This window comes from Mercenaria mercenaria, chromosome 15 (genome assembly GCF_021730395.1).
Source record: "Mercenaria mercenaria strain notata chromosome 15, MADL_Memer_1, whole genome shotgun sequence".
NCBI classification, from domain to species: Eukaryota; Metazoa; Mollusca; class Bivalvia; order Venerida; family Veneridae; genus Mercenaria; species Mercenaria mercenaria.
This window is the reverse complement of record NC_069375.1, coordinates 31841970-31867025: the sequence shown is the minus strand read 5'-3', so window position 1 is coordinate 31867025 and position 25056 is coordinate 31841970. Positions and strand designations below refer to the sequence as shown.

At 35.8% G+C, this 25056-nt stretch overlaps 2 protein-coding genes across 3 annotated transcripts in view; both read left to right on the top strand.

Annotated features, from left to right (window-relative positions):
- LOC123550371 (dipeptidyl peptidase 2-like) overlaps positions 1-25056 on the top strand; it is a 202336-nt gene that overhangs the window by 56268 nt on the left and 121012 nt on the right. The window lies entirely within an intron of this gene.
- LOC123550381 (substance-K receptor-like) overlaps positions 1-25056 on the top strand; it is a 121319-nt gene that overhangs the window by 46296 nt on the left and 49967 nt on the right. The window contains exon 3 of the mRNA XM_053524921.1: positions 16859-16967. The gene's annotated coding sequence lies outside the window, so the exon portion shown is untranslated. The remainder of the gene's footprint in view (positions 1-16858; positions 16968-25056) is intronic.

Here is a 25056-nt window from a genome sequence, read left to right as displayed (position 1 = left end):
ATGTCTTGCACAGAGGTTATTGCTCTGGAGAGGTTCATTTACTATGAAGATTGTGGGGTTTATTTGGTCTGCAGAAATGTCTTACACAGAGGTTATTGCTCTGGAGAGGTTCATTTACTATGAAGATTGTTGGGTTTATTTGGTCTGCAGAAAATTAATGTCTTACACAGAGGTTATTGCTCTGGAGGGGTTCATTTACTATGAAGATTGTGGGGTTTATTTTGTCTGCAGAAATGTCTTGCACAGAGGTTATTGCTCTGGAGAGGTTCATTTACTATGAAGATTGTGGGGTTTATTTGGTCTGCAGAAATGTCTTACACAGAGTTTATTGCTCTGGAGAGGTTTATTTACTTAAAAATTTTGTGGATCTTATTTAGTCTGCAGATATGTCTTACTTAGAAGGCATACTGTAGTTAACAAAACCAGTTCATATTTCCTTACATTCTGTCTAATGGAGAAAATTTTCCTGTAAGAATATCAGGTATTCACTCAACTCTGTTGTCGGGAAGTAAAAGCTTCCTTTACTAAATGTGTTCCTTTTACGTAAGCATAGAATTTCCTGAGATAATTTCCAAAGTCATTTTTACAGGAGGAAATGTTGTATTGATCAACGTGACATTGGTGTGACACTTGTGCGAAAATCTTTGTCTCTTTTTACCACTGAAATCAATGACCGATCTTTAGAGAAATGGACCAGCCTTCCTCCTGAAGTTGTTCACAAAAGAATAGTATTACAGAACTATCTTTAACTGTGTTTTCTACATTCTGATTGCTTTTTTTATTGTTAATTGTATAAGCTTATATACAGTTGATACGCGATATCTCAAACGCGCTTATTTCAAAATTCCTGGTTTCTCAAAAACATTTTCAAGTCTCATTCCAAATACACAGGCACAAAATAATATTATCATTTTAAGTCAAATTTCAGATATCACGGAGTAAGACGCTTGATCCCTTGGAACTCAAGATACCGAGTTTCAGTTGTATTAAGAAATGAGCTAATTTTTTCTGAGTTCGTGCAAAGTGAATGTCAAAATATGATTTGCAAATCGTAGAATTGCTCTAATGATTCATGGTTGATTTTCCAGTCATATTCTGTCTGTAATTGACTTTACATGAACACAGAAAAAACTTATTTCATTTCTTATATCAATATTATAATTGTTTTCTTTTCATTTGTAAGCAAGTTTTTTAAAATAAAGTGCACATGTTTTGTTGTATTTAAAGCTTATAATAAATGAGGCGATAATTGGCTTTTAAAAAAAAAACTCACTTTGTCTGTTTTTTAGCTTTTAGGTGAGCTTTTGTGATCGCCCTGTGTCCGTCGTCGGACGTCGTCGTCAACAATTTGACTGTTAACACTCTAGAGGTCACATTTTGGCCCCCCTCTTAAAGAAATTGTCGATGTTCCCCCCAAAAATCTTGGACCGTTTCGATATTGGTCAACTGGGGTCAAAAACTAGGTCACCAGGTCAAATCAAAGGAAAAGCTTGTTAACATTCTAGAGGTCACAATTTTGGCCCAATCTTCATGAAACTTGGTCAGAAAGTTACCTAATAAAATCTTGGCAAGTTCGATATTTGGTCATCTGGGTTCAAAAATATAGGGTCATCAGGTTTAAATCAAGAAAAGTTTGTTAACATGTGAGGCCACATTTATGACTTTATCTTATGAAAATTTTGGGCAGATGTTTATCTTTATGTTCAAGGTCCAGTTTAAATCTGGGTTTGATGGGGTCAAAACTAGGTCACTAGGTCAATCAAAGGAAAGCTTGTTAACAAATGTAGAGGGGCCTATTTATGACTGTATCTTCATGAAACTTAGTCAGAATGTTAATCTTGATGATCTTTAGGTCAAGTTCGAATATGGGTTATGTGGGGTCGAAAACTCAGTCACTGGTTCAAATCAAAGGAAAAGCTTGTTAACACTCTAGAGGTCACAATTTTGGCCTGATCTTAATGAAACTTGGTCAGAATGTTACCCTCAATAAAATCTTGGACGAATTTGATATTGGGTCATCTGGGTTCAAAAACTAGGTCACCAGGTCAAATCAAAGGAAAAGCTTGTTAACACTGTAGAGGCCACAGTTATGACTGTATCTTCATGAAACTTTGTCAGAATTTTAATCTTGATGATCTCAAGGTCCAGTTTGAATCTCTGTCATGTAGGGTCAAAAACAAGGTCACCAGGTCAAATCAAAGAAAAAGCTAGTTAACACTGTAGAGGCCACATTTATGACCATATCCTAATGAAATTTGGTCAGAATGTTAATCTTGATGATTCCTAGGTCAGGTGAGCGATACAGGGCCTTCATGGCCCTCTTGTTACAATAGTAAGTTATTCCAGATTTAAATACTAGGCTGTTGCCAAGAAAGCCCACTTTTGTTTGGTTGTTCTGGGCAATGCACGTGTTTTGCACGTTTACTCAAGTTTTGCTTGGCTATTCTGACTTACTGAGGGAATAGAAAGGAAGTATAAGTTTTGTTTAGTTTCTCTTCATTACTTGAAAGTAAGAGTTTTTTTGCATCACTAGTAAACAGATACCTTAAGTTATTTTACATTACTAGACATTATTGAAATATTACTTCTCTAGACAAGTTTAAAGTTACCTTACATCACAAGACATTGGTTATGTACATCACTACAATTATTATTTTATATAACTGGACAGTTAGCAACACGTCTCAGTTTTTTGTTAATGAATACTTCTTGACGAAAGTTGTGCATGATCATTTTAGTAGACATGCCAGTAGTAGACATACCAATTTTGCATGGGTATCCCACCATTTTGTACAAAAAAATAGGAAACCTCAGTTTAGTTTAGTTACTCTACTTAACTGTACAATAGGCATTGGTTTATTTACCAGGTAATAACTGGACAATAGGCAATATCGAGTTCTTCCACATAATTGGACAATAGTCAGTACTGAGTTCTGCTTGTTTTATTCCACATAACTGGGCAATAGTCAGTACTGAGTTCTGCTTGTTTTATTCCACATAACTGGGCAATAGTCAATACTGAGTTCTATTAATTCTGTTTCAATAATTGGACAATATGCTGTACTGAGTTCAGCTTGTTTTATTCCACATAACTGGGCAATAGTTAGTACTAAATTCTGTTCATTCTGTTTCAATAATTAAACAATAGGCTGTACTGAGTTCAGCTTGTTTTATTCCACATAACTGGTCAATATGCTGTACTGAGTTCAGCTTGTTTTATTCCACATAATGCTGTACTGAGTTCAGCTTGTTTTATTCCACATAACAGGACAATAGGCAGTACTGAGTTCTGCTTGTTTTATTCCAGAAAAACTGGTCAACAGCATAATTGGTCAGTAGGCAGCACAGAGTTCTGTACATACTGTTTCAATAATTAAACAGTAGGCTGTACTGAGTTCAGCTTGTTTTATTCCACATAACTGGGCAATAGTCAGTACTGAGTTCAGCTTGTTTTATTCCACATAACTGGGCAATAGTCAGTACTGAGTTCTGCTTGTTTTATTCCACATAACTGGGCAATTGTCAGTTCTGAGTTCTGTTAATTCTGTTTCAATAATTGGACAATAGGCTGTACTGAGTTCAGCTTGTTTTATTCCACATAACTGGTCAGTAGGCAGTACTGAGTTCAGCTTGTTTTATTCCACATAACTGGGCAATAGTCAGTACTGAGTTCTGTTAATTCTGTTTCAATAATTGGACAATAGGCTGTACTGAGTTCAGCTTGTTTTATTCCACATAACTGGCCAATAGGCAGTACTGAGTTCAGCTTGTTTTATTCCACTTTAACTGGTCAGTAGCGTACTTGTTTCAGCTTGTTTTTTCACATAAATGGTCAGTAGGCGCACTGAGTTTGTTCATTGTTTCAATAATGGATAGTATGCTTACTGGTTCTCTTGTTTTATCTACGATGGACATAGCAAACTGAGTTTGCTCGTTGTTTTTGTGGACATACATTTAAATTTTTAAATGAATTGAGTCCCTTGACATACTTTTTATTAAAATGTTGTAGCTACAAGCATTTCCTGATTTTGATCCTGATTTTCATCACAGAACTCTTTGATGAGGCAGATCAGTTCTAATAATCATAGATTGTATTGAACCAGCAATGGGTTATTCTGTACGATAGATGGCAGACTGATATGTTTATAAGGTTATATTTTATTTTCATGCAACTATTAACTGGTGACTATTGGATTTTGGTTCATTATTTCACTGTTGTTTTTGTCACAAAGTGTTAACTTTCGAATTGTTAAAGTGTAAAACAACATATTATTAGAAAAATAGTATATTAAGTGCAAAGGTATTAATCGGTCTTTGTCTGGATTAAAATTGTTTTCATCACATGATGTAATACAAAATAAATAGATATTGCTGAAGAAACTATTGAGTCACTGAATTTGTAAGTTAAGGATTTTTTGTCTGATGTAATATCCTCTATCAATATAGTGTTTACTTTGTAAAAAAATAGTACTTTGGTTTAATGACATTTTCTGGGTCATGTTTGCATAGTGAAAATTAAAGTCGTTAGGAGTGTATTTCTCCTTGGTTTGATTTTTCTTCTGTCACGTTTTGTTTACTTTGTAAAAACAATCAAAGAGATCTAGCAAAAAGGTAGCAATGGAGAAAATGATTATTGTCAGTAGGGGGTTTTTCCCTACTTTCCAAATGGGAACACAGTAACTTGCTTCTCTTTCAGGATGGAAAGTCCTTCTTTCCTGACTGGTTTCATTCGCTTTAAGACCTGGTGCATAAGGATATGCATGGTATCATTAAATGAAATACACCATTGTTAACCTGAAAAATATATGTAAATTACTACCATTCAAGTTTTTTTTAATATTTTAAAAAAAATTTTGGCTGCCACTTTTTCATTTATGAACATCAAATATATCAGTTTCTTGTTAAATCCTATTTTCAGTAATTGTTTTCTCTAATATTTGTTTAAAGGTTTGAATATTGATGAAGATATTGGAAAGTTTTACTGAATACATTGTTTTGATTTCCTTCCTTTATGGCTGCAACAAGTGGTGTTATTATGCAAAAGTTCACTTTGGACAGCTGTTTGAACTTTAAATAACATAAATAACACAAATAAAACACTTTCACAAAAAAAGAAAAATATTATTTCCAGATGCTTCAACAGTTACTTCTGATGCAAACCAAAAAACTTTTAACTATGTTTATACTCATACAATGATGCACTGTTTGTTTTAATTGTTAGCTCACCTGAACACGAAGTGCTTAAGGTGAGGTATTGTGACTGGTCATTGTCTGGCGTCCGGCATCCATCATGCGTCAACATTTGCCTTGTTAACACTCTAGAGGCCACATTTTTGACCCAGTCTTCATGAAACTTGGTCAGAATGTTTATCATGATGATCTTTAGGCCAAGTTCGAAACTTGTTCATGTGGGGTCAAAAACTAGGTCACTAGGCCAGATCAAAGGAAAATCTTGTTAATACTCTAGAGACCACATTTTAAGTTTGAAACTCATGAGAATCAATCAGAATGTTTGTCTTGATCAAATCTAGGTCAAATTCTGATATGGGTCATCTGGGGTCAAAAACTAGGTCACCCAGTCAAATCAAAGATAAACTATGTGTGTGCAATAGGGGCTGCATTTTTCACTGGATATTCGTGAAATTTGATAAGAATGATCTTCTTGATGGTCAAATTCTGATATGGGTCACATGGTCAAATCAAAGAAAAACCTTGTGCAATAGCGGATGCATTTTTCATTTGATGTGCATGAAATTTATTCAGAATGTTTGTCTTTATGAAATCTCAGATGAGTTTTTATCTGGGTCACATGGGGTCAAGAACTAGGTTACAAGGTCAAATCAAAGAAAAAGCTTGTTTACACTCTAGGGGCCACATTTTTCATTCAATCTTCATAAATCTTGGTCAGAATGTTTCTTATCATGAAGTCTTGGGTGATATCGAATCTGGGTCATGTGTGTTCAAAAACTAGGTAACTAGGTCAGATCAAACGAAAAGTTTGTTTACACTCTAGAGGTCACGTTTTTGCTCCAATCCTTTACGAAACTTTGTCAGAATGTTTGTTTTCATGAAATTTTGGACAAGTTTTAATTTGGGTCATGTGAGGTCAAAAACTAGGTCACTAGGACAAATGAAAGAAAATGCTTGTTTACATTCAAGAGGCCACATTTTTTGTCCAGTGTCAATGAAAATTGGTTAGAATATTTGTCTCCATGAAATCTCCGACAGGTTAAAAATTGGGTCAGGTTGTTTAAAAAAGAAGGTCACCAAGCCAAATAGAAGAAAAATTTGTTTACACTCTAGATCAGGCCACATTTTTGCTCCAAATTCTTCATGAAACTTGGTCAGAATGTTAATCTCCTTGAAAATGCAGACAAGTTTGAAACTTGGTCATGTGATGTCAAAAACTGGGTCACTAGATCAAACATGTTTACACTGTTATGGTGTGTTACTTGGGTGAGAGACCTAGGGCCATCTTGGCCCTCTTGTTGTATTGCTTAATGAATAACACTGGCCTATAACAATTCTACAGTAGTACATGTATCATTAAAAGCTTTTCTATGAACTTGAACAATTTTTTTTATGAGTGAAGAAGGGGCCATAATCCTGACTGAATACAATATAGGGGTAGGCATGGCTTATTATTACTTACTCATAATATGACAAAGTTTGATTAAAGCTGCATAGGAGTAATAATTACAACTTGATCATATTTACATAATTTGTTAACTTAGTTGACTGAGGATGCAATTTATTAAAAAAATATTAATCTGTGTTGGTCCTGTTTTTCTGTACAGGATTTTTGCTTTAAAATTCAGAAATATTAATTTAAAATTGACTAAATATTTTGTTAAACATAAAAAAAAATAATCAAAGGTAGAAATTTAGTTAGTAATATTTAGCATGGCATATGTTTTCTTATGATACCAGCATGCCCACTCATTTTTAAAGTTAAGGGTACATGTACCCCCTGCTTTTGCAAAATAGGGGTACACTTCAAAATCTGGGGGTACACTACATGGTAGATCTGAATTTTTTCTATTTAACCACTGAAATTTGTATATACATGTTTTTTTTCATGCAGAACTCTCGTGGGTGGGGTATAACAGATGAGATAATTTTAGAAAATTTAAAATGTTTTTCCAAAGTTAAGATAGGAAATTCTGAATCATAGGACCCCTCCCAATATTATACTAAATATAAATAAGTTTTCAGCACGGTTCATGTATTCCCGATTTCGTGGACGGAACATGATTTGTCCGAAATAACATACAGTTAACTGAAGACTGATAAAAATCGCCAATCAAAAATAAATGCCCAAACTATTACAGATATGCAATGTGTATCAAAATTGCAGTTAAATATCCAAAAATAAAATACTGTTAACCTTTTGTTGAGTTTATAAAAGCTAAAATGCCTTTTTGCATTTTGTATCCATACTTTTTTTGCACACAACCCATGTAACGTCTGACTAAAACACTTACGAAACCCCTCTATGCGGCTGACAATTACGCTGAGAATTCGGTGATGGAAACGAAATTATCACGTCCCTGGACCGGATCTGCGTTTAAGACTGTTCCAAACAATTGGCAAGTGCATGATGAAATAAACAGCGATTTGCCAGCTGAACAGGAGTTCCGAATCTCTGCGTGCATGTACCCCCAACAAGTGATTTTTATGCGTGCATTTGATATTTTGTGCGTGATTCACGTACTGCAGTGCGTGAATGGGCATGCTGGATACCATATATGTATTTGGCTCTTTGAAGGAAACCATTAACTTAAGACAAATTGTAATCATCCTTTTTCCTTCCCGAATAGGAAACAAATTACTATATTTAGTAATGACCATAAATGGATTTCCCAAATGTTTTTAGTTTCCCCTGCTGATTATCCTAATAATTTCTGTACATTCTTCCACACCATATTTCCATGATCTAATTGTGTTGATAAAAAAAAACAGGTAAAAATTTTTTAAAATGTTATAGGAACACAAAAAATCATGTTATTATCCAATTGATTCTGTAAGTTAAGGAACTTTTATAATATACTTAGGCCTAAAAAAAAAAAATTCTTTGTTTCCGGTAACATGCTAAAAAAAATTAGGGTAGGTAGGTCGGAAATTTTTTTTTTTTTATTAAGGGAGACTTTTCGGAAATTATTTTGTGTCAAAAAAATGAATACAAATAAGGGGGTTATGCCTTTAGAGCATCAGTAAGTTGATTTCTAACATCACTGGCCATGTTTAAAGCATATAAAGTGCAGTTTTGCAACTTTTTGTTAAAAAGTTGAAAAAAGAATTCTCCAAGGCCATAAAAACATTTAGGGTCGGGCCAAAAATTTAGGGTAGTACTTTGAAAAGATAATCTAGTTACAGAGAGATATCACTCTTGGAAAGGTTTAGTCTGGTCATATTCTGTATGTTTAAGGAGTAAAAGAAATTTTTTTCTAAATTAATAATTTCTAGGCTAAATGGACTGCATTTTCTCTTCTTCAAGTTGATAATGAATCAATGGGATGAATGGATGGTATTTGTTTTTAGATTCAATGATTTTTCTTTTCTTAGCAAGGAGAAATGATCAGTCATTATTTGTTTTAGTGCTTTAAGTTTATTCATTAGTAGAACAATATCTTACCTGCCAAGAATGCTGCTTTTGAAAACTGCAGCAAAACTTCATTTTCAGAATAAGTATAAGTCCCTCAAATAAATGCTCCGGGGATGTAGCATTTTACAAAAGATGAAGGGGCCTTTTTCTAGCTCACCTGAAGAATATTCAAAAACCTCAAGCCCTTGAGCTTTAGTCATTTGGCATGTAGCATTGTGTAGTGGTCCTCTGCCAAGTTGGTTGAAATCATGACTCTGGGGTTAAAATTGGTCCAGAACGGGTGTCATTCATTTTATGTAGACTTATATAAAAAAAAATGTTTAAAATCTTCTTGTCTGAAGCTGCAAGGTCCAGAGCTTAGATATCTTGTATGTAGCATTGTCTAGTAGTCTAAGAAGTTTGTTCAAATCATGCCCCTGGGGCCTAAATGGGTGGCACTATACTGAGTTTGTTGAAACCAGTCTGCTTTATAAAAACCGTGGTCACTAAGGCCTTTTATTTTTGATCTTTCTGTTTACGGAACCGCCGCTCAAAAAAACCTGTTTTCAGAAAAAAAATAAAATTGGAAAAACGTGATTTTTTTATTTCCTCCGCTATGACATGAAAGCTTGCAGAAGAAAAAATGCATCTCGTATTCCAAAAAGAAAAAAAGTCTCGTTCTTCGAATATCCGTCACGGCGAACGAGTCAAATCAACATTAGGAATTCCTATAATTCTATTTTTAAACTTCATATCTTATGCATGACGTAAACGTCCAATTAAAATTTCCAATATATACTGCGCCCAATCAGCATGCTTGTTACGCAATTTACGAAACGTTTAAAAATGGCTGCGCCCAGGCTGTATTACTTCCAAAGTTTTGAAGTAATTTTAATGAAAATGCAAGAACATTCAAAGTTGCGACATAGTGCTTTCCTGAAAAAATGGCCAATTGTCGATGATATGCAGTCTGTATTTAGTATACAACTACGTAAATATGGTAACTGTCGTTCCAATAGCGCAATGCTTATAATTTACGGTGATTCTATGCACCGCTTATTACGCGAACTTGAAAGTTTCAATGAAAGCATTTTTTCCCCGAAAAATATCATTTAAATACACAGTGATGACAGTACTTTTGTTTGATGATATAAACTGGTACAGGGAACATTAAAACTGTGTAATTGTAAGACCCGGTAAGCAAAGTTTCGCCTGTACAGCTTTTTGGCGTCCGGTAACCTATTTGTTTAAGTTATGATTCTATATGAATTACGTATTTTTAATGAAATTATTGTACGTCATATATTAACATCAGATTAATGTTGATTATAGATGTAATTACTGTCTTTTCCAATGTAGCTGTGCAGTAGATGTGGCAAGACAAATATTGACTAACAGAATTTTCAAAGATCATTGCAAAGATGAACTGTTGTGTTACATTAGGCCTATTCATAAAATAAATTAACAAATACCAAGAAAACCATATGAGGAAAGGCAAGGCTTCCAGTTAACAGACATAGGCTAGGTGTCTGTTTACCTGATGGCTAGACACTTCCTATTCCTAACACTTAAAAAGATAATTGCTTATTAGGCACAGTGCAGTGTATGTTGTCATATAGCTGTACCCCTAAGTTTTAGACTGGGTCCATAAACAGCCAAGATGCTTGAAAGCTGCTGAGTGTAAAATCATATACCCATGGGTTTAAGATCTGACAGTGTTGTTCAAATGTGGGGAATATTAGATTCTTCCGTCTGTTGTTTTAACAGAAGGTATTAATTTCAGTCAGTGTTTATCATATGACTTCTATGTCTCCAATCATTTAGTTTGTGAGAATATATGCAGTTTTTATGTATAGTACAGTCCTTTCAAGAAAAATGTTACAGCTACCTGCCCAGCTGTATATTAATGTAATTTCATAGAAATACCAAGACAAAATTTTTTCTCAAGCTGCTATGACAAGCCCCAAGGCTCATTTTTAATCAAATATAACCAAGGTCACAGGTATATTTGCAGGAAAAAGCATCAAAAGTGGGAAAGAAGATTATAACATGCAGCCTGTGTGATGTTATGTAGAATTTACCCATATTCCTTTCAAAGGTCCGTTTCCTACGGAGAAAAAAAATTCTGATTCTGTTTTTTAATTTTATTTTTTTTCCCTCCTCCTACGACCATGTGTCATCCTGGAGGTTCGTAAACCAAAAAATAAAAAAATAATGGCCTAAAGGGCATAATATCTCATTCTTATATTTATATAGTAGTTCCTATTTGTATACAGTGGAAATTTTAAATATCTTCCCAATTTCGAAATAATTCATGTATACTGAAATTGCATGACCCGCTACAAAAACTGTTCAAGCCAGTTTTGAGCGATCTAAGGCCGAAAATGAACACTTGTTCATTAGATGCTTTGCAGTTTGCCAGCTTAGCAGAATAAAGGGAGAGCACAGATCTTTCTATCACAGGGTCATGAGTTCATTCCAGGATGAGGTTTATGTTCTCTGTGACAATTTGATAAAAGAAATTGTGTCTGAAATCATTTGTCCTCCTCAAGAAGTTTGCAGTTAACATGTAGACAACAGGTTAGTACACTACAGAATCCAGGAACCCTGCATGGTCAGGTTAACTGCAAGCCTTTACATATCTGTAATACTGGAGAAAAACAGTGCTTAGAACCCAAAACAAACAAACAAACAAAAAAAACCACAGCAATCAATACTAGTTACTGTTCCAGTATCACTTGAACACATTTAAGTTTAAATGAATTTATTTCTTTTTATTGTGTTTGTAATGAGCTACTGTAAAAGGATAATTATTGTCCCTTTGGGAAATCAGCAGTTATCACGTTCTATCAGTTGCTTTAAAGATAGATGTTTAACTGCACATATTCATAACTATGAAATAGTCATTTTATGCATAAAATTTAAAGCTGCAAGTGCCCAGATTTCCAGATTTATGTAAAAAAATTTGAATTTTAGAAAAAAGCTTTATATATATTTTTTGTAAAGGTAAAAACATTTGATGAGGATTATCTACATTTGAGACAAAATATTTTAGTGGACGATAGCATTTGGATATCTTTAAAAAAAATGAAATTTATATGCTGATCTGGAGATGTGTCCCTTTAGATTTATGATTTCACAGTAGTTTTCACATTTATCAATAAATAGAATTTGACTAGCAATGCTTAAATCATCACAACAATATTATGTTGACATCACGTTGACGTGATATTTAGCACCATGTATACATCTAGAAATACTAATTTCAAATTTTATCAAATGTTTTACTTAATAGCAATGTCACATTGCACAACTGTCTTGATTAATTTACACACATACTGAGTTGGTTATTTGCTTTGCAGAAATTTGACACAAATCGAACTCTTCTGCAAGACTTGGAGCACGATGACCTACTACTTTTCACCATGCATGTGCAAAGAAACAGTTCTATCATATTTGATCTTTATAGCAAAACCACGTTTTGAACACGATTTATACACTCAGGCAGTTTTATGTTGTTCAAAATAATTTCACGAGGGCGCATCGTGTATAAATAGTGATCAAACATGGTTTTGCCATAAATTATGTCTTAACTATTTTATCAGTTAGATATACAAGAGAGAGAAAACAAGGGATTATTTTGTTTTGGCCTAAGTAAGTTTAGAAATGAGCAGTGTATTGATCATTTGAATAATTCAGTGTAGGAAATAACATGGTCCTGATTTTGTAATTGATCTGTGTAATTGTTACAGGTAAAAACTATTTTTATATAACAGTCTGAAAATGAAAGAAAGGCAATACCAGTGTAATAGTTTCTACATTACCTTGACACTGATATTAACAGACTTTAAATTCATCATATCCAAAATGAGGTGATGAAGTTCATCAGGAGAATCCCTTCATACTTGACCTTGTAGATGAAATAGTGTCTGTGTCATCTTTCTAAAGTCTCCCATCAACCTACTGTTAAATCATTTTTTTTTCATGACTTTGTGAAAAAAATTGGCTGTTTCATGGGGACATGAATTGATGCTTTAAAGATAGAATAGTTTCGTGCTCAACACGTAACTTTTTTAACTGTATACAGATTATAAGATTCTTTTTTTGGGTGGAGATGGGAATATCGGGCCTTGAGGGTAACTGTTTTAAGGCGGAAATGAGACCATGCGGAGTTACCACATAAACAGTTACCTGAGAGCTGGATATTCCCACCTGTACCTACAGTACAGTGACAGAACCGTCTCCATGCATACCATAATGAAAAGTAAGTAGTAAAAATAAAATCAAACAAATAGCTTTCATGTCAGAACTTTTTTCGTAAGTTTCATCTTAATTTCTTCCCTACGTATTGACTTTTAAATCACATTTATCAAATAAGATATAACTTGTATCATTTTAAAAAGGGCCCGCCCGCTTAGCTCAATAGGGAGAGCGTTGGTCTACGGATCGCGGGGTCGCGAGTTCGATCCCCAGGCGGGGCATATTTTCTCTGTGATGATTTGATAGAAGACATTGTTTCTGAAATCATTCGTCCTCCATCTCTGATTCATGTTGGGAAGTTGGCAGTTACTTGCGGAGAACAGGTTTGTACTGGTACAGAATCCAGGAACACTGGTTAGGTTAACTGCCAGCCGTTACATGACTGAAATACTGTTGAAAAAACGGGGTTAACTCCAAAGCAAACTTTAACAAACATTTTAAAAAGGAGTCACTAATTCAATTTTATGGCAGATCTACCATATTTCGTTTGGGTTAGATTATAGCATTAGCCCAATAGTTAAAATGAATCTGCTTAAAAGGATATTCAAGAAACTTCCAACTTTGTCTTAACCTTAAGTCTGCTGCCAGAAAGTGATTCTGCCTTTGCAACCAGTGCAGACCAAGATCAGCCTGCATGGATGATCTGCATGATCTGCACTGTTCGCTTTTCAGTCAGTCTACCCTTTGAATAATAAATGGTACTGCCCAAATTGAATGAAAGACCAGTCCATTTTAGCAATTTAGCGTGAAATGGGCCTCTGTTTATATTCCATGTCCTAACTCTTTTATTCAAAGATTCCGCTGTGCCTACTCCTGTGCCCTGTCATAGTTAATTTATTTCTTTTCTAATTCCCTTATGTCCATAACACATGTTTTTTTCACAAGTTTGGATCTGTTGCGTGATTCTAGCTGTTTAAAGCTTTTAAGACTTTATGAGGGAAAAACAATGCAATAATATTACGAATTTATGCATCAAGTTTCCATGTTTTCCATCCATTAAACCTTGTTTAGATGCAAGTTTTATGTCCAGGGGAAATTTTATTCATCATGTGAAGCATTTTCAAAGAAAAATGCTCATTGTCTGTAGTGTTGGGGTTCATCCTTCAAACTGGCTCATTTTGTTGGATGGGTTATGCGACATTTCAGATTTCTGATCAAACACCCTTGTTAACTTTTAAACCTGCTAGCGGCAAGTGATTCTGCCTTTGCAACCAGTACAGACCAAGACCTGGCTGAGCCTGCACTTCCATGTAGTCTGATCATGGTCTGCACTGTTCGCTATTCAGTTAGTAAAGTTTCAGTGAACACCCCTTATAATGGTATATGGTATACATTTGTATGCCCAAATTGAATGATGGACCAGTCCATTTTAGAAATTTAGCAGGGTAAAGGTTAAAAGAATTACATTGGAATCAGTGATGTAATATTATCTTACTTTGAGAGGGATTTATGCAAAGTTCAAGATACCAGTTAACCACTTGTACTTTAAGGGATTTATGCAAAGTTCAAGATACCAGTTAACCGCTTGTACTTTAAGGGATTTATGCAAAGTTCAAGATACTAGTTAACTGCTTGTACTTTAAGGGATTTATGCAGAGTTCAAGATACTAGTTAACTACTTGAACTTGCTGATTGCTTCACAGTTTGATTAATTTGGAATGCTTAATTTTTTAAAGCATTTATCTTTTTTGTCTAAAAATAAGTTGAAGAAGGAGAAATTAAACATTTAAATTAAGGACGTTTTGTGATGTAGCATTTGCTTGCGTGCAGCTTTTGTAGCACATTTGGTTTTGTGTGTCGTTTCGAAGAGTGCTAATGCACAAGAACAGAACTAATAAGATGGCATAACAAGAAAATAGAACATTACAGAATGAAATATTTTCTTTTGGGTTGGCATGTGCACCATTTACAAAGATTTTATTCTGGCATGTTTGCTTACGTGCCAAGACAAAATATAATGTTTCATTTTGTCATGTTGGCATGCGTGGCTATGTAGCATTTCGTAGTTTTGTCCTTGGGTATGCACCAGTGTACATGAGACAAGAAAACATTCTATTTTATCTTGGTGTGCACCTCAACACACCAGAATGAAATCTTCGTAAATGTGACATACACGCCATGGTGAAACAACGGAACATTGCATTTTGTCATGGTGTGTCAGCACCGACATAAAACCTTTGTTGATGGCACATGCACAAGCACATAATAGAATGTTCTGCATTTTGTTCTTTTGCATGGTAAGTTTTGTTTTGTCATGTTGGCGCATGCGCCAAAAGGACACACAAAACTTCCTAAGTTTCGTTATGTTGCATTGGCTAAAACGAAATGTACTGCATAAACTGCTTGCACGCCAAAGTGACTTAACAAAATGTCCTTCATTAGCCATCATAGCTAGGGGCTTTTCAAACTGTTTGGAGGACTTTTTTTTTCAATTTTTATCAATAGGATCTGTATATTCAATTTTGATTTATTTGTGTGCTACTTCTTAGTCCCAAAAATTCTGTTACTTAAACAGAAAAACAGATGTTCTGGTCATTGACTACTGTTCATATCAACAAATCAACAAATGTACATTGTCACACGCTTTGGTGTGTTAAGATCTGGCTTGAGCTTGTAGGGCTGCTAGGGTCAAGGTCATATGTCAAAAACATCACTGGTGCAGTTTTTGTTTTCCATTTCAGTTAAGAGGTACTTATTTGGTACATATTGTCATTGGAATATTTGTATATGATGCTAATTCTTCTGTAAAATGAATTAAATATGATTGCCAGAAAGATAACTGGTTTTCTATTTTCCTTCCATTTAATATTGAATTATAAGGAAAACATTTCCTTGCATTGATGTTTGTGTGTGAATGTAATTTAATATTAAAGCAATATAAATGGGTAATTAGACTACAAAACCTTGTTTGATTTGAATCTTTCTAAAGATGAAGATGAAATTGTCATGTTAATGTCAAGGACTTCCAGAAGTTATTGGACCCAGTCTGTTGTTATATAAATGCTGATAAAACATAATTTTAATCCTGTCAAAGTACATCCTGGTCTATGGAAGTGCTGTCTGGCTCACAGTTTCAGTTTCCCAGTAGACATAAATACCAGTGTTCTGAATGATCGAAACTGAAGTCAAGACAACAGATAATTAGTTCTAATCACAATCAGATTTATTTAAGGTTTCGATGGAGGCCTTGAGAAACAAAAATCAAACAACACCAAATCATAGAAAGAAAGAGTTGTTTGACATGAAAATTGAACAGCATGTAAAACATGTATATTACTTTACGAAACAAGTGTCAGTATACTGATATAAACATTGAATTCCGGAAAAGGGATGCCTAAAGGGGCTCCACTTCCGGACAGTTAAACGCCTTTAAAAACTCACCATTTTCAAAGAACAGTTACACATGTTCGTTTTGATGCATTTGCAATAGCGTGCGAGTGGTGAAATTTCGCATAACAAGGTGGAACACAGTTTTCAGCAATTGTTTATCATTATTTCTTTACATATGGCATTCATTTTCAAAGGGAGACAACTGTTCCTGATTATTTTAAGTACAAATGGCATTCATTTTCAAAGGGAAACAACTTTTTCCGATTATTTTAAGTAATATTTGAGAAAAAGTTGTCTCCCTTTGAAAATGAATGCCATTTGTAAAGAAAAAAAGATAAACAATTGCTGAAAACTATGTTCCACCTTGTTACGTGAAATTTCACCACTCGCACGCTATTGCAAATGCATCAAAACAAACATGTGTAACAGTTCTTTGAAAATGGTGAGTTTTTAAAGGTGTTTAACTGTCCGGAAGTGGAGCCCCTTTAGGCAGCCCTTTTCCGGAATTCAATGTTTATATCAGTATACTGACACTTGTTTCGTAAAGTAATATACATGTTTTACATGCTGTTCAATTTTCATGTCAAACAACTCTTTCTTTCTATGATTTGGTGTTGTTTGATTTTTGTTTCTCAAGGCCTCCATCGAAACCTTAAGACAATATATTGACTTCATCTTTTCCAGCAGTGGCACAGGTGGTAAATGCACTATCCAATTCCTGCTGGGAATACGCTTAAAATGGGTTGTGCAATGTCCGGTGCTGGTGTTGTGCATAAAAAAAGACGAAATTGAGGTATGTGAAGTTATGATTTTGCTTAGTATGAGACAAGTATAAATTTTCTCGAAAAAAGCAAAATGCTGTTCGACACAAATATGATAATACATCATATGTGTAAAATAGCTGGTTTGTAATTTATGATTCGGCTCTATTATCACAAAAACTCAGGCGACATGAAGCGTGAAAAAAGTATGAAATCAACAAAAAAGTTTCTGACCTCATAATTATGCCTAATCTGAGGACATCTGATGCTTTTTGTGATAACTCAACTGTTTTAAAGTAACGGATATCAACATTATTTGCTTCAAATCCTGTTTACAGGGACATAATTGACAAAAAATCATCGGGAATGGGGTTGCGCACCGGGAATGGAGTTGCCTATACCTCATAATGTATATATACAGTGGAGTCTGCTTATTTGCATACCCAATTTGTCAAAGCAAAATATGCGAATAACCGGGCTATTCGTTTATCCGAATACACGTATACGGCATCTGTTTCGGTATGCTTCGGCTGCTCTAGGAGCAATGGTTATTACTTTGAATCAGTACGGCAACAGTAATTGGAAAATGTGTCACTAATGGAGTGATTAATCATACCTGTGTATGTTTTAAACAAATAAAGCTGTAAACGACAATACTGTTGAAGTATTTTCGACGAATTGATAGCGAAAGTACTGTCCTAATTATAAGAAGGAAGTAGAACGTCATCAGCGGTGTAGCATAAGAACTGCTACAAGTGTGAGAATCGCATGCGTTGTATGGGACGCACTGCCGCTAAATTGTGATCTTTTTTTTTTTTTTTTTTTTGTTTTTTATATTTCATATCAGAAACTTTTATTTTATTTAATGAACAAACCTACACATTTCATGAAAAATGCACAGTTTACAAAGAAAGACAACACAGAATTAAGTTTCACATCGGAGATCGCAACGGGGCTAACATGCATCTGATGTAGGAATGTCGGGACACACTGTCTGACTTATTTAAGGGACCCATTAAATGAACTCTGTTATTTTTGCCTGGCGGCGTGTTTTCGCAACCGTTTCGTCAACAAGAGCCTCAAGCTTGTAGTACGCATCATAGTCTCGACACCCGCCGTTTTCCAAGAACTTTCTCAAAGTTTTCATAGCGGTCCGTGCCTCAGATGCAGAAACTGGAACCAGATGCTCAAAAGCATCAGCCTCCTCATCATGGTCACTAGCACTATCCTCCGACTGATCTGTGGTGCTCAAAATGTCCTTACAAATGTCTTCGTCGGTCATAAGTCCGTGACACTCCAATTCATCGTCCATCTCAATAAAGCTGTCAAAAGTTTCAGTCATAAGATTTGCTGGTGGCAGCACTGGCTCAAAACTTGGTTCTTCATCGTTGCTGTCCACCTGGGTTTTAAATCCACCTTTCCTATAACAATTAACGATGGTTTGCTGCGTAACCTCACCCCACGCTTTTGTTAACATATGTATGGCATCGAGTAGCGTAAACTTCTTGGCAATGACGTCTACTGTCAAATCGGTCGAGTTCGAATCAAACTCGCGTAGGATCGTGTACACAGCCTGGCTTTTATACAGCGCTTTCAAATTGCATATAATGCCTTGGTCGCATGGCTGAATAATGGACATAGTGTTCTTAGGCAGAAACTTTAGATCCACATTCTTCATTTTGGACGCAGAATTTTGTGGATGAGCTCCGCAATTGTCTACCAACAGCAGAGCTTTCCGACCTTGGAGTGTCATATCTCGGTTGAAGTCAGCCAACCACGCCATAAAAATTTCGCTTGTCATCCAGGCATTTGTGTTACTTTTATATTTGACGGGCAGTGTTTTTCCACGGAAGCAGCGCGGTTTTTTACTCTTGCCAATTACCAGAAGTCGCCGTTTATCGGTCCCAGACATGTTACATGCAACTAGCACAGTGACGCGATCTTTCATTTTTTTCCCACCAGAACATTTTTCGCTTTTGTAGCACAATGTACCATCTGGCAGCACCTGTAATAAAGGCCCATTTCGTCTGCATTATAAATATCGTCTGGCGAGTATGTCTTAAGGTAGTCCGGGAGAACATTTTCAACCCAGTTCTCTGCTGCGTGTATGTCCGCATGTCTCTGTTCGCCGTGCATACGTTTAAACACTATCGAATTCCGATCTTTCCATCGTGAAAGCCAGCCTTTTGATGGCTTAAAGTCATCTTTATTTAACTGTCTTGCAAGATCAGCTGCTTTCTGTTCAAGAACGGGACCCGAATTCGGCAGGTCTCGGGTCCTTGCATCGGTAAACCAGGTCGATAAAGCACGTTCCACATCTACATCTTTGCCCGAACGATGTCGTTTTCTGTCTGGATTGCTATTCGATTCATACTCCACTTTTATCTTGTCCCTGTTTGTCCATATGCGTGAGATCTGCGACTGAGAGCAGCCCAGCCGTTGAGCGATGTCTGCTTGAGGAAGCTTTTGTTCTAGCAATTTTACAACTTCAATTTTGTCAGACAGAGACAGATCGTTACGCTTGCGTTTAAGAGACATTTTGTGAATGACCGGCAACATGTGGAAGGATTTAGCAGGACACATATTTATTGGGGCGCAGAGTGAGCACAATTTATGCATAAATCAAGGCTTATTCAAAAATACAAGACTGTGAACATTTTACCGTTTATTCAATCATTCCGCAAAAACGTACAACAAAAGGTCTTAAATTCTCAGAAAGTGTAACAATACATCACCTGTACATACTTACCGTATTTAAATTACCAATTTACCTGAGTGATTCACACGTTGACAAATTTGTCACGCACCAATTGTCACATAGGTGACGTGAACAGCTGATCGGCTAGAGTAATTCACAGTAAATTGTCGGCGTCTTTTGATCATTTTTATCGCTGTTTGCGACCAAATTAGTGGACTTTTAGCCAAATGTTTTATGCAATTAAGCGGGACTGATTAAAAATTCAATGCAATTATGCATAAAACTTTAAAGATAATTATATAGGGATTGATCGGTGCTTCAAGTTCATATACGAATATCCGGGATATGCGATTAACCGATATGCAATTAAGTGGAACGTACTGTAATGTATACGCGCAACACCATTCCCAAGGCGCGACCCTATTCCCGATTATTTTTTGCCAATCTTTCCCCCAAAAGCAACATTTCATTCAAGTGTATGTAATATTCATGGCTGTTTTACATGTGTTTGATCATTAGAAACGTCACATTTCCAGAAATAAGGCACAAGAGTTAGAAAATTTGCAAATTTAGCAAAATCACTTCGTGTCCGTGGTCCGTCCATCCGTCATTCTGTCCGTCCATTAACAATTTCTCGTTATTGCATCTCCTCAGAAACTACAAGGGGGATTTTGACCAAACTTTGTCAGAATGATGTATTGGTACCCTAGTTGTGTCCCCCTGAAAATCAGACTGGTTCAACAATTTTTGAGTGAGTTATGTCCCTTTGTTTATTTCTATAATTTACATAGATTTATATAGGGAAAAATTTTGAAAATCTTCTTGTCCAAAACCACAGAGCCTAGGGCTTTGATATTTGGTATGAAGCATCATCTAGTGGTCCTCTACTAAGATAATTCAAATTATTTCCCGGGGTCAAATATGGCCCCGACCCGGGGTCACATGGTTTATATAGACTTATATAGGGAAAAACATTGAAAAACCTCTTGTCCAAAACACAGGGCCTAGGGCTTTGATATTTTGTATGTGACATCATCTAGTAGTCTTCTACTAAGGTTGTTCAAATTATCCCCCTAGGATCAAATATGGCCCCGTCCTGGGGGTCACATGGTTTACATAGACTTATATAGGGAAAAACTTTGAAAATCTTCTTGTCCAAACCACAAGCTACAGCTTTCAAATTTGGACCACATGCATAGTTTTGTGTACCGAAAAAACCTTTGACCTTGACATTGACCTAGTGACCTACTTTCACATTTTTGAAGGAAATCAGTGAATTGCCCAATCTGAAATTTCCCTCACTGTCCAGGGGCTGCTGTTACTGTGTGGTTAAGCTTGCTGATTTTGAATCACTTGCCCCTCACACTGTTGTGAGTTTGAAACCTCTACCTGGTTGCATAATTATTCATGCAGAGAAGCCATAATGGGGGTGCAGCTGTGCTCTACTATGTTATATAGTGAAATTTGAACAATGAATGTTGCTTTATATGATGAAGTACTGTATTAATATTATATAGTGAAATTTGAACAATGAAAGTTGCTTTATACGATGAAGGTGCAGCTGTGTTGGACTATGTTATATAGTGAAATTTGAACAATGAAAGTTGCTTTATACGATGAAGGTGCAGCTCTGCTGCACTATGTTATATAGTGAAATTTGAACAATGAAAGTTGCTTTATACGATGAAGGTGCAGCTGTGCTGCACTATGTTATATAGTGAAATTTGAGCAATGAAAGTTGCTTTATACGATGAAGGTGCAGCTGTGCTGCACTATGTTATATAGTGAAATTTGAGCAATGAAAGTTGCTTTATACGATGAAGGTGCAGCTGTGCTGCACTATGTTATATAGTGAAATTTGAACAATGAAAGTTGCTTTATACGATGAAGGTGCAGCTGTGATGCACTATGTTATATAGTGAAATTTGAACAATGAATGTTGCTTTATACGATGAAGGTGCAGCTGTGATGCACTATGTTATATAGTGAAATTTGAACAATGAAAGTTGCTTTATACGATAAAGATGCAGCTGCTGCTTCATCACCGAATCAGTTAGTTAAGTTTTCTTCAAAATGAAACATCCAAGAAAGATTATCCCTTGCTATATATAGTATAATCAGGGATATAAACTAGCTATTTTTATTTAGGGGCCCAGACTGTCAAAATTAAATTTTTAACATTAGGTATATGGTCATTTTCTCCAACAATTTACCTTGCCCAAAATCTAGGGGCCATGGGCTACTCACTGGGCCCCTGCTGATTTGTATCCCTGTTTATCACATATTTTTACGAAATAATTATGCCTTTGAAATGTTCTTGATTTGTTTATTTTCTTTATTTTTTTTTCCATTAAATTCTTGCCAAGTTTCTCCGCAGTATTAAATACTTACCAAAAACCAGACTGAAGGACATATTTGTCAGTGAAAATGTTAAGAAGAATGAGACAGAGGCGTGTACCTTTCCCCACCATAACTGCAGTTGCTTTGTGTGTGTGTGTCTTCGGGTTTAACGTCTTTTTCAACAATTTTTCAGTCATATAAACGACGGTGTCTACTTGTAACAGTGAGCACAATGCCCAACTTTATAGTGCTGCCTCACTGGAATATCACGCCATAGACACGTGGCATGATACCCCACCCAGTCACATTATACTGACACCGGGCTGACCAGTCCTAGCACTATCCCCTTAATGCTGAGCGCCAAGCGAGGAAGCTGCTAGTACCATTTTTTTACGTCTTTGGTATGACGTGGCTGGGGATCGAACCCACAACCTCCCGCACTCAAAGCGGATGCTCTAGTTGCTTTGATATGAAAAAAGTCATAATGCATTTTTGTCTTCGATGAAGAATTATATGTCTGCAAAGACAAATTTGTTCCAATTGTATAAAATTATTATGATGAAGAGATGTATTTTTATATTTATCCATTGGTAATATTATAAATATTTTAGGTAAAGTCCCCTTCCATGCTTATTAATATGGCTAGATCAGAAGAAAATGGTGTATTTTTCAGTCCAAAGTCACACATTCTGGAAAAATGAGCTCAAAAACAGAAATTATGACAGTTGTAATTTTGGGGTTGGTTTCTTATAACAGAGAGAGTAAAACCTCAGTAGAAGTTAATAAAATCATGCGGTACAGTGGAATCCCGCTATTAAGACCACCAGTGGTTCTTACACAAAAGTTAATGGTCTCAGTAGCGGGGTGGTCTTATTAGTGGAATGGTCTAGGCGGGTGGGCATATAATACATACATGTATGTCATTTGTTCTTTGATATAGATATATGCACTATGGACATACGGCAGAAAATCCTAGTGTGGTCAAACAAGTAATGAAACACACTCAAGATGGATCCATTTCATCTTTATTATAATGCAACTTTAAGTTAAGCATTAATGTGATGTATGATAAATGTAATAATGCAGTTGTATTACTCCAAACTAAATGTAATGAAAGCATTTTTTATTTAATGACTAACTTGTCGGCTTATTTAATAAAGTTGACCAGAACAAACACAAATTACAAAAAGAGAAAAACAACAGATCTTTTCGCCGATTGTTACCCACTGAATAGGTGGCACAAGAAAAATAAGAACGTGTAACAAAAATTTGATTAGAACTTAATTAATCCACTCATGACAATAAGCATCTCTGTTAAAAACAGTCAAAATCAGTCAGAACAGTTTGACAGATTGTTTTCATAACAATTAGAATTGTTGTAACACATCACCTGCAAAGTAGTCTGCGTTAATGCGTGTCACAGTCAGGGATGCTAGGCGGGATACCTGATTCACAGGGGCACTCAGCGTAATGCTTGGAAGAAAATTATTGGTGGAGTCAAATTTGAGTATTAACTGGAATCGGACTGGTAAAGGTCGTATTACTGGATTATCGGGGTGGTCACATTTCTAGACAATAAGTGACCATTGAAATTTAGAACAAATAATTTTGTATTTTGAAAATTCAGTCTTAGTAGCGAGGTGGTCTTAATTTTGGGGTGGTCGTAAGTAGGAATTCTACTGTAGTTACTGCTGTGTGGATGTGATCTTGCCTTTCATTATCACTATCTCCAGTTTGAAGGGCAGACACCTTAATATCCTTTCTGAGACAGCCAGCCAAAGGAATATTCTTGGATGTTAGAGAAACAGATATTAAACATTCTAATATGTCTGATCTTCTTATTTGTTTTGGAAGCTCATCCTTCTGATCAGAAAAAAGAGTAAATGTTGAAAGGAATTATTGGTTATCCTGTTAAATTTGACGTATCCATTAATTCAAGACACAAAAAAGAAATCAGAATTTACTGAACTGTTACCAAGGATAATAATTTTCTTAGATCTATTTCCAATTTCTATCATGACAAATTATGTTGAAATTGTCTGGTCTATTGACATTTAATTTATGGATCAGTTAGACAAAATATTAGTCTTAAGTTCAAAAAAGAAGGATATGTCTTGACAAAAAATAAAAGCTTTCTGATTGGCATAATGTTATCCTGTCAAAATATTGATATCTTTATTAGAGGAACTCTTGATAGCAGGAACAGTTATATTGGTTGTCTTCTTGGCACAGTGGTTATGGTTGCAGACTTCGAGTCACTTGACCCTAATCAGATTAGGATTGACCTGTGCTCTTAGGTCTGGTCTATAATTATGTCTCCACCCCCCTCTGGGGGAGACATATTGTTTTTGCCCTGTCCGTCCTTCCATCCGTCCGTCCGTACGTCACACTTCATTTCCGAGCAATAACTGGAGAACCATTTGACCTAGAACCTTCAAACTTCATAGGGTTGTAGGGCTGCTGGAGTAGACGACCCCAATTGTTTTTGGGGTCACTCTGTCAAAGGTCAAGGTCCGTCCGTATGTCACACTTCATTTCCGAGCAATAACTGGAGAACCATTTGACCTAGAACCTTCAAACTTCATAGGGTTGTAGGACTGCTGGAGTAGACGACCCCTATTGTTTTTGGGGTCACTCTGTCAAAGGTCAAGGTCACAGGGGTCTGAACATTGAAAACCATTTTCGATCAATAACTAGAGAACCACTTGACCCAGAATGTTGAAACTTAATAGGATGATTGGTCATGAAGAGTAGATGACCCCTATTGATTTTGGGGTCACTCCGTCAAAGATCAAGGTCACAGGGGCCTGAACATTGAAAACCATTTCCGATCAATAACTAGAGAACCACTTGACCCAGAATGTTGAAACTTAATAGGATGATTGGTCATGAAGGGTAGATGACCCCTATTGATTTTGGGGTCACTCCGTCAAAGGTCAGGGTCACAGGGGCCTGAACATTGAAAACCATTTCCAATCAATAACTTGAGAACCACTTGACCCAGAATGTTGAAACTTCATAGGATGATTGTACATGCAAAGTAGATGACCTATATCGATTTTGGGGTCATTCTGTTAAAGGTC